The sequence below is a fragment of the Euprymna scolopes genome, chromosome 6 (assembly GCF_053919585.1).
Source record: "Euprymna scolopes isolate OS-2025 chromosome 6, ASM5391958v1, whole genome shotgun sequence".
NCBI lineage: Eukaryota > Metazoa > Mollusca > Cephalopoda > Sepiida > Sepiolidae > Euprymna > Euprymna scolopes.
In genome coordinates this window covers 74313903-74331144 of record NC_136487.1, presented here as the reverse complement: position 1 = coordinate 74331144, position 17242 = coordinate 74313903, and the positions used below count along the sequence as shown (strand labels likewise).

Below are 17242 nucleotides of genomic sequence, written 5' to 3'. Positions count from 1 at the left end.
ATTTTTATTATAAATAATCCTATATGCTAAACAAATGTGCCTTTTTTTTTTTTTTTTTTTTTCCCCCCCCCCAAATGAACCACAGATGGTGAAATTACAGTTGAAAAATATTCATTTGCTGACCCTTATAAACGTAACTCAGACACAAGTTTTCCTGTTTAAGAAACCGGAATTTAATTTTTAAATAGTTCTCAATGTACCAATTGCTCATTCCACATCTGGTAGTATTCCCTCTTTCTTGCGTAATTTAAAAAAAAAAAATTATGGAAGGAATTAGTTATCAATGAAATGTTCTATGACCTTCAGGAATTTCTAAAGTTCAGATTTAAAGGCAGTGTGAAAAAAATAATTATCTGGTGTCTTGTTGCTCATTAATGTAATGAAGACACAGAACGACCTTTTCCAAGGCTTATTTAACTGAATTTTATAAATACAGCAAGTGGCCAAGAATGCATGTTAATAAAATAAAATGTAATCAGATAAGAAAATAAAGAAAAAGCAAATGGCAAGATCACGTGAGATATGCAAATAAAAAGTTACTTCAACAAGGAAGTTATAAGAAAATTATAACCTTTGTATTTAATTGATATACACTTTTTCAGAACTGCGTTGTAAATATTACTTAAATAGTTTAGTTGCTACAGTTGTTGCTAATATTTCGATAGCACTAAGAATATACTTTGGAGGGTGATTTGATTTTTGGATTCATGTATATTGGATTGGCATCCTTTTAAATATAACAGGTATGTTCAAGTTTAGTGCCATCTAAAATTAGCCAATCTTCATATTGGCTAATACATCGGCTCTCAGGCCCGATTCTTTCATTTCTATATATGATTAAGTTTTCACCTTTGACCCCCTCGAGTGTAAATTACGGCAATTTTAATTTTACAGTTCCATTTTTGGGAGCTGCTTTTTTCCCCCCTATATTAAAAGCCTACTTTGCATCTAACTCTGCCTTTTGTGGGGAAGCGAGTAAATATTAGTTTCTTTATTTTGAGCAGCAGTCAGCACCTTATCGAAAGTCTGCTGGTACCAACATTCTTGTATTGGTTATTGATAGGTGTTTACGAATCCTTTGATTTAAAAAGTCAAGAACCTACTTCTGTTTTTGGTGGACTAAGGATAAATTTAATAGGACACTAGGTTTGCTTTATTTACACCAGTAGACTATATAAAATAGCCCTCCCCTCTCTTCCTTACAAAAATTAACTGAAAATAGACTAGGAACAAATAACTTACGTTTATATCAGGAACAAGGGAGATAATCTGGCTTCTCTTTAAAATTACATGTCCATATAATGGTAATTTTATTTGGAATGTCAACGTTTGTTACTCATACTATGAAAAATACTTTAAAACTATATACTGATCAATACTTAGCAATTAGATTTATCTATCTTCTATAGATTCACACTAAACTTTTTTACATCCGGATTTGTTTGGTACAGCTGTTCTGACCGATAATTTGCACCATTTGTCACTAGTTCTGAAGAGATTTTGTTGTATAAGGAGCTTAGTCTTCCTAAAGGATCACTCATGACAAGCGAGCTAGACTGAATGTTACTTCAGCCATCTTACAAGTGTCAATGTGATTATAGCTAGGGAATAGCTTTTGAACATTGTAATCAGGGATAAAAGGGAAGTAACAAAGCAAGTTTGACAACCCAACTTGTTGCCTTTCAATAGAAACTGTTTTTCCCTCCTGGACTTCTTTACTGTAATAGAAAGTATTTTTGCAAGTAACCACGCATCTGTCGATCCTGTCGGGTTACAGGATCAGAGGGAAGAAAAGGAAAATTTTTTTAGATGGATCCTTTTTGTATATGTACCAGTAACTTGCATAAAAGGTGATACGGTGTCAAAGGGATTTAAAATGGGTATAGTTTTCTGCTGCTAGAGATGTAGTTCGTCAGGAATTTTGGTTAAAAGTAGTTGGTGTAGAGTTCTGACAATCTTTTCTTGGAACGTCTCATTTTTTTTTTTTGAAGAGTTAGTTGGGACTGAAAAAGACTGTCATCTAAAGGAATAAGTGAACACTTCGTCATGGGAGAAGGGGGGGAAACAGGAACAAAATCTGACACTAATCTACCTTTTGTTCTTAACTCTAAAGAATTTACGTGACTGAAATAGGAATTAATTCCTTAAAAATATATTTCGATCATGAGAAACTATTGAATCATTATCTCTGGAGATGTGTCTATATGAAATTTGTATTGTAAAAAGTAATCTTGCCAAGTGTACCAGTTGCCAACAGTCTCGAGGTAACAGATGCTTTTTATGTTTTAATTTTTTTTTTTTTTTTTTTTTTTTTTTGTGGGATTCTCATAATTGGAATGTGGACTTTTTTTTTTTTTTTTTTTTTTTTTTTTTTTTTTTTTTTGTCTACTTGTCCATGAAACAATTATTGAACAGTGATTACTAAAATCAGAAAATTATAGTTAACGTAAAGACCTTAACTAAACTTATTTTGGCTAAAATCTCAACCAAAATATTTCCATCTGTATTTAATTTTGCAGGATAGGAGGTGGTGAGAAGATAGCTTTCTATCTCTGATTTGAAATTTGGTAATACCACCCCTCCCCTGGTAAAATTCAGTTAACTATATGAACAAATTTGATTAGGAGTAACCATTCAGTAATAGGATTAGTCTCTATGCCTCTTGATGACATAACCAGTTTGTGGTGCCTGAATCCGGTTAAAAACGGGATCTTGAAATTCTTATATTCCATCTCTCGCTTTCAAGACGGACCTACTCTAAAAAGTATAGACTATTTTTACTTTTGTAAGGTAGTATCAGCAGACAAAAAACTTGTAACTGAATAACACCAATCATAAACAATTTTGAAAGTTATGCAAAGATTTTCTAATATATATATATTTTACAAAGACGATGTATTCAAATCACAAGGTGTTATGTTAATATAGGTGACAACCGGAAAACTTTGAATTTCTTCACTTAGAGAAAATAACTTTGAAATCTCCATTGAAGAATACTCTGGTCCAAGTAAGAATGGACCCGTTTCCTTACAATGTCAATGGTATTTGGTCATTTTTAATTGCTAGTGAGGGATTAGCATCTGTTCCTCTCAAATTTGAAATAAGTTGTTTTGAAAGGTTTCTTGAAACTAATCTCATTTTTAATATACATAAAAACGGAAAAAACTTGCAGATCCTGATGCAAATGTCATCGATGTTGAGAATATGAAATATGGTTTCTGTTTGGTCATCTTCAGTAAATGACTAACCAGTCCCATATTGAAATGTCAGGAACAACCAGGCTGTATACACTTGCAGATTTTTTTTTTTTTTTTTTTTTTTTCATTGAAAATGTTACCTAAGTGTTAAATTACTGCTGTACCAATGTGCCAAGAATTGGTTATATTAAGAGAAACTAGATAAATTTCACTAAAATAAAAGTATTGCTCGATACACTTTAATGATAAAATACACGTCTAGGGAATTAATGTTCATGAGTCCTAATACTTATTCAATTCGGGTTTGAAATTGGAGACTTTTGATGTTTGACTTCGGAGATTCGGGAAAATTTCCTACTAAAAATAGAATTTCTCAAAGGTAGACATGGCCTTGAGGTATCATGTATATGGCATGAATATTCATTGCATGATCTTGAATTCAATTTAGATCTAAATTTTGAATCTTAGAATAGGTTTTTAGCATTTTGCAACTGTTATCTGGAAATTGGAAGCTATGATGTATTTGATGTCTAACTTAGAAATTATAACATTGTATGATATGTGGGGTTTCTCTAATGGTATGGTAGTGATTGTAGAAACGTAGATTGAACTCTGCTTGTTTGACCGATGTAGATATTCTGTGCATTTTAGCTTAGTATAGTGGTTTATGTAGTGTACTATCGAAGATGAGATGGCGGAAATTGTGCCTGGAGGTGTGAATATATCTTTGATATGTTGGCATCTTAGTTTATTACATGTTCCATTGTATTGATGTGAGCATAGTATTTTTGTAGATATGAGAGAATGTATATTGAGGGATGTTGGTTTTGATGAATGGCTCCAGGTATGGCTTGACAGTGCCATGATTTAGTAATGTGTATTGTGGTTGATGTCAAATACTCTTGATATTTGTAAAGATGTCATTTTTGTATGCTAAGTTTCTAATACTAGAGTATGCTTTTTTTTTGAGGAGGGGGTGTAGTTTCTATATAGTATGTAGCAAGTTAAAATTGTCATTTCATTGGGCTTGAGCAGATCCTCTGATAAACAACCATTGGCTAGTTTTGTGTGCTCACAGCTGTCCTGATTAAAGTAATGTCTGTTTATATATGCTGATTGTAAGTTTTTTTTTTTTATTGGGGTACTTTCTATGGAGGAAGTGGTCAGTTAAAATTCCTTTCATATTCCATTGGGTTTGAGAAGTTTTGATTAGTAATAGGCTTGCAAATCAAAACCATTTTCAACTGAACACCTTAAGTCCTTCAGCGTTAGGTCCATCAACTGATCTTCTCCACCCACTGTTAGAAAAAAATCAGTTAATATTTTTTCTCTTAAGCCATTGTAATAAAACCATTAGCAATAGACAGTGGCTACTATGCTAATAATAAATGCATGAAATTTAGGAACATCACGGTAGTTAACGAATGCACAACTCCAAAAATGAGTGATACATGTTAATTTACATAATTCTGAAGCAGCACGTTCAGGACTGCAGAACGCAATGCAAAAGGTCATCGCCGGTACACCTAAGCAAACACCAATGTGATTATGTTGTGGATGTATATCACAGGTTTGATCTGTTCAACCACAGCACAGGGCAGTATTTAAACATTGCGGTGGAGCAAGAACCATGAAATAATCTCTGGGCAATAGAAGCAATTGTTTTATTCCGGCGACTAGACCGATCTAATACAAGCAGATCATGTACTCTAGAGGAACACTGTCATAGCATGTAATGTGATGGCATGATGCTTAACGGAATCAGAAAATGGCAAGTTAAAATTCTTACCCGACTCTCACATCAGTTATGAAGCCACTATATTAGCACATGGTTGATTACATCCTTTCTGATGGACTAATCTTTGGATCTAGGATGCATCAAAGAAGTCTCATGCTGGCTTTTCTGTTGATGCAGAGGCCTTTTTCCTTGCAGATTAAAAGATACAGTGCATTTAGCTAACAGTGATGTCCCAAAACTCCCAAGTTATATGGTCAATGCCAACTTGTGCATTGAAGTCACCCATGAGAATGAGCTTGCCTCTGTGGCTTGCCTCTATGAGAACATGGATAATCATAAAAATCCTTTTCTTGTTCTAAGGTTGTCATTGTTGGAGTACAGCAAATTATGAAGTTAGCATGTGTGCCGTCTTGGAGATTCAGTGTCATATGTTTTGAGATTACTTTTGGCAGTGATGACAAGGATATTTAAATATCTGATTTTCATAGCTAAGCCAACATGTGATTGTCTTTGTAATTTTCACCAAAACAAATGTATAGCCTCCTTAACTTCATGACTGCTTTTACTCAAAGCAGTAACTGATTTTATGCCGTTTCTTTCAGAAACAAATGTTTTCTGCTCAAGTGTCTCACCTGTCTTGAAGTGTGCAAATGTTTCATAATCAGATCAAGGATCAAACTAGTTATCCAATCGAAAGAAACAGCTGCAGCAAGCTGCCAGGAATATAAAATCAGCAAATAATTTTTAGGACTTGTTTTTATCACCCCCCCCCCCTCCAGTTCTGTAAAGCAATGTTATATATGACCTGCTTTGTCACCACTGAAGGGCATGTACAACACAATTTCTCATTGGGATGTGATTAAATGGTTCTCGCTCAGTGGCTGCCACTATGTAGAGCTTTAACTAAACAACCAGCAATATCCTCCACCTGTCTGTCGCCTTCACTCTTTTGCCAATGGTCTTAGATATTCGCGTGGGACACCAGCAACATTCTATCTAATTAAACTGAATGTTACAGATTTTTTTTGTGGCAAAGGCTTGTGTGGCATCATCCACACTGGACAAACCTCTGGTTTTGTTTTTCCTCTTAAATGTATGCATTAACCACATCCTTAGATATTAACCCGGGTATTTCAATGTTCTGGTGCATGGACATGCATATATGTCCAAATAAAAGGATAAAAATCCAACTATGATTTAAAAATAGATGAGCAAAACCTAAATACTTGATGCTTTGCTCATCTTTTGCAAGTTTTTTTTTTTTTTTTTTTTTTTTTTTTTTTAAAAGAGTGAAAACGCTAGTATGTGTAATGTGACTAAGAGCAGGAAAGGGGGGGGCAACATTGGTTCTGATTTAAAACTATTTTCTTAAACCTTATTTTAACCGAGTGCATAAAATATACTTTAATATGATACTTCAGTTTATGCAGATTTTGTATTGAGTAAATGGTCTTACTACATACCCAATATATAGTATTTATTTCAAAAGTAAAAAAAACTTGTGTAGAATTGAAACTAAAACATATAGCGCTTAAGCCTTGGCTGTTACCATATGAGCTATTGTCAGATAAATAGTTCAAAATGAACTTTAACATATAAATGTATTTGTGCATGCCTACAAATAACGGTTAATCAACTTATGCTTGCTAAGTTCTATTTTATTTTATTTTTTAATGTTGACCCCTTAGCTATTTTTACTGGTTAAAAACCCATAAAAGAGTAGTCCACAAAAATGCAATCATTTGACGTGCAACTATGCGATCTTGGAAATGTACTTTGAAAAAAAAAAAATGGACAGCTACTCAGTGATTTTATAAATTAGATTTTTTTTTTTTTTTTTTTTTTTTTTACTATCTTGCTTAATATGTGAGTATGTATGCGCAGCGCTTGCTGTGATCATTTTCCACGTGTTTTGGTCTGAGATCACTTGTTGATCCTTCATTCAGTGCTGCAAATAGTCCCCACACTAAAACTAGAAATCCCTTTTATAAACATTACTTTTTAGTCTACAAATATCTCCTAGGTGAATGACCGGTAACTTACAAAAACTGCAACAAGCACAGTAGTGAGAGCGAATTCTCGCGGCTGGAGAATTTGAATCCACTTTCTTTGCTTATCCAATCAGAAGCCAGTTCTGTCATGTGACTGTTTATAAAACCATGAAGCTGGCAACTTTCTTCACTATATATACTTCACAATATTTTCAGTTCTTTGCACTCCGCCCCTTCCACTTCTAGCCAAACCTCTCATTGCAACGTCTGTCATTCACTTGTCCCCCCCCTCCAATATGCTGTACATCATTCTTACACTTGTATAGTTGAAAAATTGACAATTATGGAAAACTTAGTTCTGAAATAGGGGTGTACCCACAACAGTATAAGACTTAGTGGAATCAACCAGTCCTATGGAGATCTTCATACCATGTTTAACCGCATGCTACGAACATGTTCCTCTCATAACACTTCAGTGACTCCTGTATTCTTTATGATAAATACATATTACTACCTCCGATCGGAAATAGTTGGTGCACAAACATTTTCAGTTTGGTCGGAAATACTTGGTGCATACAAGTTTTATAAGGTAGTACTTTTGAAAAGAATTGCAGGTTAACCAAATAATTATGCTTAATTAAATTGACAATTGATTGTATGTACATTCTTATAATGTATGATTAAATATACAAAAAATAATGCAAAAAGCTAAAACATCTATTTATTCAATTGTGTTAATTTACTTTTCAATTCTTCTGATATCAAAATTGAAGTGGGAAGTTTTCCTTTTCTTTCTAGCTTTGCTTTTGACATATGCTGAAGCATGTAATTGTTGCCACCATCAGCCAGTTATTTGTTCCATTATCTCCTGCAATGTCAGGAAAATGTTGTTCAACTTTGATTTTTCTAATTCTTGAAAGCTGGTTTCAACTGCTTCAATTAATTCATCAATATTCTTTGGAGCCTTTTAGTGTTGATTGAAGTAACCTAGGTCAAGCACATTCAGATCCAGACTGTTTGCAGGCTGGTTAACTAGTTAATGTTCAGCCCTAATCTCTCTCACCGGGTCTGTTGGCTGTACGTGTGGCTTAGCATTATCTTGTTGAATTGATTCGTTGTATAATGGATCCACTTGGCCATTTGTTCCGTGTGGAAACAAGGACCTTTCAACAAGGAATTTATGAATCTGAATTTTCGTGATTGTATCCATGACTTTAGTTACCATTGTTCTAGCAGGTCTGGTTTTGCTGTTACATTTAGCCGCCTCTTATTTGACAAATGGCCAAATTCCAATCTTCCTGGTAAAGTAACATTTGTGATGTGGATCCTAACGGAGTCGAGCCACGGCAGCAAGAAACATTATCTTTGTAATGAAACACTTGCTTTTAGTGGTTCTTAAAGGGTTATGTTCATCTTTGCCTAAATAAAATTTCCTTGCATTTTGCGTCATGTAAAACTATTTCTCATATGTATGACATCAAACATTTCTTTAAAAGTTCCTCAATTTAAATCCAACTGTGAACGGCAAAAATCAACGCGACATTTCATGTTTTCTATCATGAGAAGCGGTTTTACAGCATTTGAATGTGTCCGAATTTCGCCATCTTTCATCCTTGCAATCAACATTATCTTAGGTATTCCACATGCTTGAGCAGTAGACCTCAAAGTGGTTCTTTTTCTAAAGGGAAGTGTTTATTTTTGCCAACTGTGCACTAGTCCTTTTTTTTTTTTTTTTTTTTTTTTTTTTTTTCAGCCACAGAAACTTACAGCTCAAAGAATGCATTGGCACCGATATATCGGACGAACTGTCTAGTGTTCGTGACTAAATTCTACCTAAAGTATTTCTTCCTATACCGAATTTTGTGGCAACATCTTTGATTGCACCTCGTTCTAGAATACGCCCTTTAGACCTTTGTAGCAATGCTTGCAGAACTACTGTTCATCTTGAATTTGTCAATTCACTCTTATCACTTCTGTTTTTACTTTCCACATTGACATCAACTACATTTTCCATATTTATATAGCCACTGCGGGTATTTTTAAAAATAGATTATATAAGTCAACAAAGTAATGTGCGTAGATTAAACTCTAAATGACTTTTAGAACGAAAACTGTTCTTTTTCAATTAAGCACGCTCTAAAGTACTACCAGTTACCCCATCCAGTTACCCCCTAAAATATTGTCCACGTTTTAGGTTTTGTCGCGCACCATTTCAGTTTTAATTCTGCACCAACTATTTCCGACTGGAGGTAGTATATTTTATACACTTTACACTACCTGTGGTTCCTTTCATTTGTGACCCCCCACCCCCCAGCACGGGTCTACACCAACTGGATGACTAGGACGGTTCAAGAACTTTCCGGATCAATTTACAATAATTGCTAACAACTGAATGACTAACATTCGAGCAATGAATTCACTCTAAAAATAAAACAGCCATTGGAAGACAGCATTTGATGACCAAAAGGATTCAAGAAAAAACATGCCGATATTCGAAATAATTTTTTTCAAAACTAAGGAAAATTCGAAACTTCAAAAGTATTTTTTAAAAAGTTTGAAGAACGGGGGGGAAAAAACTAGTTGTCTAAGTTGGGGGGGGGGGAACCAACATTCGAGCATGTAAATCCACAAATATGGGATAAAGAACACTTCGAAAAGGACGATTCTTGCCGAAAAAGGATTTTACAAAGACATCCTCAAAAAACCTTATCTTGCTGTTAAAAAAAAGCTACTAAAACGTAAACTATGAGCTGAAACAGAACTCCTAAGACGAATTATGTGGAGAATTATTACTGAATTTATGAGACCAAGTTTTCAGTAAGTACAAAAAACTGTTCTAAAAAGCATATCTTGCTAATGTCTTATGGTTAAAAGGCATTAGCATTGGGGGGGGGGAACTTCTGCTAATAGTGGAATTAAGGAGTCATTAACGGGGTGTCCTGTGAGTGGATGAAAAACAACCAATCACAAACCTCCCTTTTTAGATTCCTCCCAATCCCTCGAGCAGTTATTTCGAATTCTCTTCCTCTTTTGCTTGTTGACCCCCTGAAGACATGTTTTTCAGTCTTCTCCCCCATTCATACCGGACACGAGGGAGAAGTTTCAACAGTAACTGCAGCACGAGAATACAAGGCTTCCTTTTTTTTTTCTTTTTTTTTTTTTTTTTACCTCAACCTGGCCAAACTCCACAGGAAACAAACGGCGTTAAAAGGACGAACAATAGTTAAGTTCGGCAAAGCGACTGCTTTTGCAAAGAAACATTCTTCCTTCTTTCCTATTAATACAAGTTCTTATAACTACATTTGTGTTTCTTCCTTATTGTTGACGTTACTTTATTTTTGTTACCGTTTATAGTTGGGAAATTTTTCCAATAATTTGCAAAAGCAGATTTTGTGTAAATCAATTTAGAGAAACGTACATGAGTTAATTTTACATGAAATAGATTTATGTAAATTAATTGGCAAAAGAACCACGTAGAATAATTAATACCAAAACGTGACGTCACAAGAGGAAGGAACATATATATGCACCCATCCCATTTGGTGTTTACTACTAGGATTGTAGAGGTTAAGTTTTGCCCATCCTTTTCTCCTTTTTTTGTTTTTTTTTCTTTCCTTTCTGTGTTTTTAAATTTGTGTAGGTATCTTTCGTTAAACAAAATGAATGACTTTAAGCAGATTAAGGGTGTGAGGGCCTTAGTTTTTAACAGGGATTTTTTTAAAAGAAAAATTAATTCTGCCATGAAATTAATGTCAGCAGAAACGGCCTTGAATAAGGCTTATTTTAAAAACAAATTCCAAATACAAAAGTAAATAAATTTTATTGGCTAAAGTGAGTATTTGCACAAATTAAAAACATCAGATTTTAATCAATTTAAAATAAGTTTTAGTAAATAAGGACAGCTGAGAAGAAACCAGCTTGGCTTTTTCCCCAAAATGCGATCTGGTTAACTATTGATACATTTCACTATGCTCCTGAGGAAGACCTAACGTTTGAGGCATATTTCAGATTTGAAGATCTTTTTAAAATTGCTTGCAGTGCATGGATGGATCAAAAGGTTCGTTTATGGCTACGCAAGTTGGGTACATCCGAATATAATAAATTTGTGAAGCATATTTTACCAAGAAAAACTAACGAATTGTTGTTTGACGAGGCAGTCAAACTATTAATGGAGTTATACTGTTCAAAAAGAAGCCCTTTTCATAAAAGATGGAAATGCATGAATCTTACACGTAAGGAGTCGGGACTATACAACATTTGCAACTATAGTTAATAAGCAATGGGCCGATTTCAAATTGTGATATTAAGCATTTGAAATTGTCCACTGTTAATGACAAGGTTTGATAGCCCCAAAAGACGCCAATATAAGACGTCGTGCTCTAAATAATTTGCAATTAGAACCTGATTTGATGCTTCATAAACTGGCTGAAGATTGTCAGTGGTTTGTGACAATGATGCAAGATTCCCAAAACAGGAAGCAGGTATCGCTCGCATTAAAAAAATATGCTTCAAAAATAAAGGAAACCCACCTGCCAGCAATTACCAATTAAGAGGCAAAAAGAACCCTTCACAAAATTATCAGGATAGACAAAATCCTAGGACCCCTTGTAGCAAATGTGGGGGGACCTCATGGGTACAATGCATGTCAGTACCAAAGGAAAATAACATGTGCCCTATGTAAGTGAGCAGGGAACAAGGCCTCATATTGCAGAGCAAAAGTAGCAACAAAGATGTAAAAACTGCAAAAATTGACCCTTCACCATTAGAACATAAGGAAATGTTACGGTGAAAATCGGAAATAAAGTAAAACTGCAGCTCGATTCAGGGTTGGATTTATCAATTATAAATTTTCACACGTGGAAGAGAATAGGAAAATGAACGAATAAAGTCGCAAGATCGGTAACTGGTGAAAAAATAAATTTTGAGGGTGAGTTAGTTATTAATGTGTCACTAAAAAGAATGACAAAAAGCTAAGTGTTTGTTCTAAGGAACACAACAAACTCATTCAGGACTGATTGGATTCAGGAATTTGAATTATGAGACTTGCCAATTAGTGATTTTTGTCGGTCAAAAACCTAATGCCCGAAGCCGATAAATTCAAAAAGGATCTCAAAATCTTAGTGTTTTCTCTGAAAAGCTTGAATGCTGTATGACCTTCACCTTCACCGAGGTGCACGACTTGACACACAAAAACAGCCTCTTAATCACCTGCTAATGCACGCGTCACTGTAACGTCCAATGACAACAACCTTCTCACTCAACCTGCCTTTTATACCACTATCTCAATCCCTTCTCTTGCGCATGCGCCTGTAGATTCCTGACAACCTCGAGACTTCCGCTTATAAAAACCCAAGTTTTGTTGTCGCGCATGCCTATACAAGGCACAAACACGTGGGCGTTTGAATTGTTAAGTACTACATGCTGCACAAAAATAAAGGCGAGATTCGAATTGCTGGACGAAGCAAAACCAATATTCAAAAAGCCATGGAGCGTACCATTCGCTTTGAGGGGGAAAAAATTGAAAAAGAATTGGAAAGACTAGTTAACACTGGGATTTTAACCCCTATTAACTATAGTGACTGAACAGCCCCCACTGTATACGAGGAAAAAGAAAAAAAAATCTAGAGATTAAGGTATGCGCAGACTTTTCGACTGGATTGAATGCGGAGCTCGAACTATCATTATCTGCAACCAGACCCAGACGAAATATTCGCTAAGTTAAATGGTGGAAAAAAATTTTACAAGATAGACTTCAGTGAGGTGTACCTACAAATACCAGTAGAGGAAGATGGCTAGAAACATTTGTGTATCTCCACGCACAAAAGACTTTATAAAGTCAATAGATTAGCATTTGGTATAAAAGTAGCACCTGCAATTTTCCAACAGGTAATTGATACTTTTGCTAAGCGGTTTGGATTTCAAAATAGGCTATCTGGACGATATTCTTATGCGTATTCAATGTTGAATAATATAGAGATCATGTATTTCAAGTGTTTGACAGAAAAGAATACGGCTTCACATTGAAGGAAGAAAAATGCAAATTTTTTTTTTACGAATTAAATACTTGGGTCATAACATAGATAAGGACAGGAGGAAACCTGATCCAGGCAGGTCCATAACTGTAAGACATGCCAGAACCTCAATGTAACTACATTGCAGAGTTTTTAGGGATCACGAACTATTAACATGCATGAATTGTGTGTGGCATTGAATGTACTGTTAAAAAGACAAAATGGTACTGGATGCCTGAGTGCGGGGCAGCGTTTTAGAAATCAAGATGTATTAATGTCAGATTTATCCCTGACTCCTCAATCCAAAATAAGATTATTGTTGCAACTAACGCAAGTTTTTATGGGATCGGGGCATGCATTATACACAAGATGCCTGGTGGATCCACTAAGCCAATCGCCTATGCGTCAAGAACTTTACTTCCTGCCGAGAAGAATTACTCCCAAATCGAAAAGGAATCCTATTCGGTGTTACAAAGTTCCACTTTTTTTTTTTTTTTCACTGTCATAAATTTAAATTGCAAACTGACCATAAGCCGCTTTGGCTCTAAAAAAAAAAAAAAAAAAAAAGGGTCTGCCAACTTACACAGCCAACAGACTGCAAAGATGGGGGACCATTCTACTGAATTACGAATTTAGCATGGAATTTCTTACATCTGCGAAGTTAAGTCACACAGACGAATTGCTGCGATGAATCCCGAAATCAAGAGAACTGCTAGAAGACCAGTAATAGCGTCACTACAAAGTGAAAAGGACTATACACAAATATTATGCAATACGATCAAGGAACTACCAGTCCCTTTGGAAGATATAAGGGAGGCTGATATGGTTTCATCAAAGAAATGAAACAAATCGGATGAATCGGCAGTGGAAGCTTATTCTATGTGCAATGAGGTACTGTTTTACTGGGAAAGTAGTAATCCCAGCTACACTACAAAAAATTGTAAAGGATTCTCATATGGGGCTATGCGAATGAAGAGCCTCATGAGGTCCTATGTTTATTGGAAGAATGTGGACACTGATATAGAAGGCATGATAAAGTCGTGTAAGGATGTGCATTGGCTGTGAAAGTGTCCCCCAATACAATTTAGCCCGTGGCCTAAAGCGGACCACCTATGGCAAAGAATACATGTAAATTACGCAGGCCCACTGGATAGAAACTCTATTTAATAGTGGCAGGCAGTTTTTCAAAATGACCCAAGGTATTTCGATGACGGTCCAATAACTGACTTTACAATCGGTGCTCTTCACGACTTGTTTGGTGTGGTTGAGATTGTCTACTGCCAGACAATAGCACACAATTCACTAAAGCAGATTTTAAAAGCTTCTGTGAGGATTTTCAGGTTAACCACATGATGCTAACCTATCATCCCTGATTGAATGGCCAAGCAGAGAGGTTTGTAGACACTGAAAAGAGCCCTGAAGAAGGCTAAAGGAATACCCTCAGAAAAGGCGTTACAAGTTTACCAAATTATGTCAAATGAAAGGACTCCATCGAAGATGTCGCCGGCAGTTAATGTTTGCAAGGAAAATTAGGCCGGTCTTCGAAACTTACCAAAATGTGTGAAACCGCTAAATACTATAGTTCCTAAAAGGAGATATTCACCTGTTGAAAATGTATTTTTTCCAGGTACACAAAAATAATAGCATGTGGGAACTAGGAAAGGTTCAGAAAAGGATCGGGCAGATGGTCTACATTATCAAAGATCCAAGATTTACGCACAAGAAACATTTTAAACCAAATTCGGAAACATAACCGATGACGAAAGATAACCGCCTGCTGAACAAGTAGTAATGGATCAGAAATGACATGTTTGACTTGGTAACATCAGGAGTAGCTAGACAATGCTGATCCTCCAGGAAAAGGAAAATGACCGACCTGATAGATCAACCCCAGAAAGAGCTATACGATCATCCCAAGGGAATGAAAAGCTCGGGAGGGGGTGTGTTATGGGGGTACAAATCACTTTTTCAGAAGTGGAATCAACTAGTCCTATAAATACAACTGATTCAGGAACAAAATGAAGACCTTCATACCATGTTTAACCACATGCTACGAACACATTCCTCTCGGACCACTTTAGTGGCTCCTGTATTCTTTATGATAAATACGTATATTTTATACACTTTATACTACTTGTGGTTGCTTTCATTTGTAACCCTTAGCACGGGTCTACAACATACATTTAAAATGGGATATAAATCTAAGTTTCAAAGGCTTTCTGCTCTTGAAAGGAGCACATAGATTTTGAACAACTATTGTCTTCCCTGAAATTTTATGACTTCTATAAGTGAAAAGAATATTAAAATTTTCAATGAAGTTCTGCCTCTATAGCTAAAGAGATTTGATGCCGTTCCATAATCTACTCCCCAAAACTGAAAGTATGTGCATAGTTTTTCTATAAATTTTCTTTCTTTCCAAAGAAAACACTTTATTGAATAACATAAGTTTCATGGCTACTAATCTTGGTTTGGATCCTTCCTAGCCTAATTATCTTCCTTCTGGCTGATGTAGTCACCATATTGTAGGGCCAGGTACTTTGAAATCTGTCTTCATTCATCATCAGGGATGATTAACAATTTTTTAATAAATGTATTTGTAAATTTTATTTCACTGATTTAATAACATGCATAAGTTATTCTTTTCACTTTACAACCATTTTAAGATGTTATCAGTAATAGTAAAAACTATTTGAAATTTCCTTTTAATTTTAATAATGCTTGTAATTTCAGTTTAGTTATTAGTGTTTTGAATTGGAATGGAGATCAGAATGTTGATTGAGTGTTTAGCATTAGCATTTTTCAGAATTATGCATAATGTCCTTGGCAATGTTGTGGTAGTCGAACTTGCATTCTTTTCAATGGGCATTTGAATTCATATACCAGGTTTGTTCTATCCAACCCAGTTGAGGGGGATGAGTTGAGGTTTAAATTTATATGATTTTTATTTTTTTTATTTTTTTTTTTGAGTCTAGGTTTTAAGCTTCTAATTGAAATGCTTTGTTTACTATAGTTGTGTATTTAATTCCAATAAAATAGTTGAAAACTTACACCTAACACGTACATTCTGCAATTTTGAATATTTTTCAGTTGGTTACTTTATTAGTTGATGATATGGTTAGGGAACTTGTTAGAATTTGTTTATTAGTAAATTTAAGTTGCAAAATAGTTGGAAGAGTAAGTGGAGAATTCATTGTTTGCATCAACTGAAATCTCTAAAAAGAGGAATTTTAATTCATGGGTGAACTTAAGTACAGAGTTATTTTGGAAGATTGTTTGCCAGATCTTTTTAATAATTAGAATGTCATCAACATAAACTAAATACTTTTATTGATACTACAAAAAAACAAAATCTAAGCTGAAAATCTAAAAATTACTAAATGTTGGTCCTAACAGAACCTATGGTAACACCTTTTTGTACATATTGCCATGATCATAAAGTGAGATTTCTGTTGTACAGGCCAACACTTTTACACACGGTGTTGGAGTCAATTTTAAGGAGGAGGCAGTGATTGTCTGCATGAACTCGTAAGGTATGCTTTACGCTACCACAAAATTTCCAGGGAGTTGGTCAACTTGATCAAGTTGCATAGAAACCTAATTTGCACGTGTAGCACAGTCAGAACTTCAGTATTATTGTCGGTGCCCACCAAGGTTCAACTTAGTTGTAAATGAAATAACTTTGAATCTGCAATGAGAACCACCTTGGACAGTTCTCCATGCAGAGAAAGTCATGCTTGCCTCAACAGACAAAAAAGCAATCTCCAACATTACGTGTGGAGGTATTGCCTTGCACAATGTGATCTACAACTTAATGTCAACAATTGAAAATATAACAATTATACATTTCCAATGTCTATTATTGGAACGTTGGTAAATAGTTTTAACATCTAAGGAAGCAATTACCTCTGTGTCCGGTTTCTTACTCATAAGAGTGTCAATAAGTTAGTTAAATTTAGTAATCTATTGGGAAGAAAGGCAGATATTATTTGGTTAATGATTTCAAAAACTTTATAAGTGGGAGGTAGTTATTTGGGAAATAAAGCACGAAGGAAAATTAGGCTTGTGAGTTTTTACTGTCTCATAAATATCTGGGTTTGTAATTGTTGCAAATTAGGACCCTGCAAAATGAAGTCTTGTGTTAACTAGTTCGCATACTTTTAATATTTGAATAAAAAAAAAAATTAAAGTGAAGATTTGACAGCTTCATTCAGCAAAACAAGTTAAAGGTGAGTTTTAAGACCAGGAAGGATTTTTACAATAAATTAAATGGAAAATATTTGCATTAACAAAGTTGACCTGTTGATC

The 17242-nt window shown here is 34.9% G+C and overlaps 1 protein-coding gene across 1 annotated transcript in view; it reads left to right on the top strand.

Annotated features, from left to right (window-relative positions):
* The first annotated feature begins 594 nt into the window (after positions 1-594).
* The window catches only part of LOC145277698 (intraflagellar transport protein 52 homolog), an 89633-nt gene continuing 72985 nt past the window's right edge, over positions 595-17242 (top strand). The window contains exon 1 of the mRNA XM_080129390.1: positions 595-743. The gene's annotated coding sequence lies outside the window, so the exon portion shown is untranslated. The remainder of the gene's footprint in view (positions 744-17242) is intronic.